The sequence below is a fragment of the Poecilia reticulata genome, linkage group LG8 (assembly GCF_000633615.1).
Source record: "Poecilia reticulata strain Guanapo linkage group LG8, Guppy_female_1.0+MT, whole genome shotgun sequence".
NCBI classification, from domain to species: Eukaryota; Metazoa; Chordata; class Actinopteri; order Cyprinodontiformes; family Poeciliidae; genus Poecilia; species Poecilia reticulata.
Window position 1 is genome coordinate 10781374 of NC_024338.1, and position 2411 is coordinate 10783784.

The window sequence follows — 2411 nt, forward strand, 5'->3', positions numbered from 1 at the left end:
GCAGTGCAACGGATTGCAGAGTTAATGGACGGTCCGAATATACGCAGTGGTGATGTTAAGAGCTTTCGCCTGTTTGCCCTCAATGTCCGGTCACTAGTAGGCATGTTGGAACAACTGGGGCAAAGAGGCCAAGTCGAGTTAGTCTGCGGCTCTCATGTTTCAAGGCTTTTAAGTAAACTCCCCTATGACCTCAACACCAATTTTAAGAGATTCATCCACCCTCTCAGAGTAGTCATTCCTACCCTCGTTGACTTTTCTGATTGGCTAGAATATGAGCTAGAAGTTCAGGAAGACAGCATGAAGCCCCCCAAGAGAGAGGAGTCATTTAACAAGAAGTCTGATACCAAGCGCACTCCTAAACCCTCAAGTAAGACTGCTACTATCCTCCTGGGTACTGAGAAGGTCTCTGGATCAAATAGTGTAGCAGCACCACCTACACMTGGACCTGCTGTCAACAAGTCAMGGGKAATAGAGAAGGTTACGGCCTACTGTCCCTATTGTGACAATGACAAGCACTTCCTGAACAACTGTTCTAACTTYAAGACCCTGAGCAAAGAACAGAAGGTGACATGGATTAAAACRAATAATAAGTGTTGGCGTTGTGGACGCAATCACCAAGCAGCAAAATGTACACTTAAAGCTCCCTGCAAAACSTGTGGTARGAGACATCTGCTTGTGYTGCATGAGGTGAATGAGARAGCAGAGGAGGAACAAGCATCAGTTCCACCTCCAGCAGAAAACTGCCTTGTRAACACTGCCAACAAAGTYRTGTACGTTGACCGACCTGWCTACAACTGTAAGGTGCTACTGAAGATMAGTAAGKTACTTCTGAGAAACGGTGACAAGTACCTTGAGACGTATGCTGTCTTGGACGATGGATCTGAACGGACCATCCTGCTTCAGTCTGCTGCCAAACAGTTGGGTCTTAAAGGAAGTAAAGAGGTGTTGGCTCTTCGTACAGTCAGACAAGAAGTGGAGAAGTTCCATGGGGCGGCTGTGTCTTTCACAATTTCCCCAGCAGCCAACCCTGACAAAGTGTACAGCATCCAGAATGCCTTCACAGCCGAGCGACTGAGTTTAGCAGAGCATTCCCATYCAGTTGTCTCACTCCAGCAGAAGTATAAACATCTGTCAGGTTTGCYTCTCCCTCCTCTACACAGAGTCCGTCCCATGCTGCTGATTGGCGCTGATTACACACGCCTCATTACACCTGTGGAGCCAATCAGACTAGGACCACCTGGTGGGCCGGCAGCAGTGAAGACTCTCCTCGGATGGACGCTACAGGGACCTGCTCAAGCCATAGAATCCATCCCAAATGTGAGTCACTGCCTCTTCACATCTGCATCATCACCTACAGAGCTGTTCTCCTGTGTAGARAAATTATGGCAGATGGATGTGCTCCCTTACCGCAGTGAGAAGTTAGCAGTTAGGTCACGACAAGATCAAGAGGCAGTTAGGCTCCTGCAAGAACAGACAGTGAGAGTTAATGTCAGTGGTGTTGAGCGTTATTCCACACCCCTTCTTCGAACCAAGAACATGCCTCTCCTGAACGCCACACCAGAAGCAGTATTGCCTCTCCTGAGAAGCACAGAGAAGCGTCTAGCTAAGTCACMAGAACAAGCTGCTGCCTATCAGATGGAGATCGAGAAGCTTGTAGGATCTGGCTATGTAGTGAAGTTGGTGGATCATCAACCAGAGATCGGTGGTGAAGCTTGGTATATACCCCATCACATGGTTCAACATAATGGGAAGAACCAGGTGGTGTACAACTGTTCATTCCAACACCAAGGTTACAACCTAAACCAACTCMTCTTACCAGGTCCCACTCTCKGCCCTGCCTTGCTAGCGGTGCTCCTACGTTTCAGGGAACATGCTGTGGCCTTCAGCAGTGATATTCGTGGCATGTTCCACCAAGTGAGGCTCCTACCTGCAGATCGACCCCTGCTTTATTTCTATGGCGGGACATGAACCGAGACAAGCCTCCTGATGTCTACGAGTGGCAGGTACTTCCATTCGGAACTACTTGCAGCCCTTGTTGTGCAACATTCGCGTTGCAGAAACACGTTATGGATCACAGCCAACCAGAAGAAGACGTTTATGTTGCCATTAACAAGTCCTTCTATGTGGACAACTGCTTACAGAGTCTTGCATGCCCAGTAGCTGCCAAGACACTCGTTGACAAACTGCGTCACCTCCTGGCTGAWGGGGGATTTGAACTGAGACAGTGGGCCAGTAACAATCCAGACGTCATCCACCATCTTCCTCCAGACCTCAGGTCATCCAGCTGTGAACTGTGGCTCAGTCAAGGTCAGTCTGACATCCAAGAGCCAGCCCTTGGGCTACACTGGAACTRTAAGTCTGACACCCTCACTTACAAACACAGACACATCCATTGCTCAGTGGTTACTATG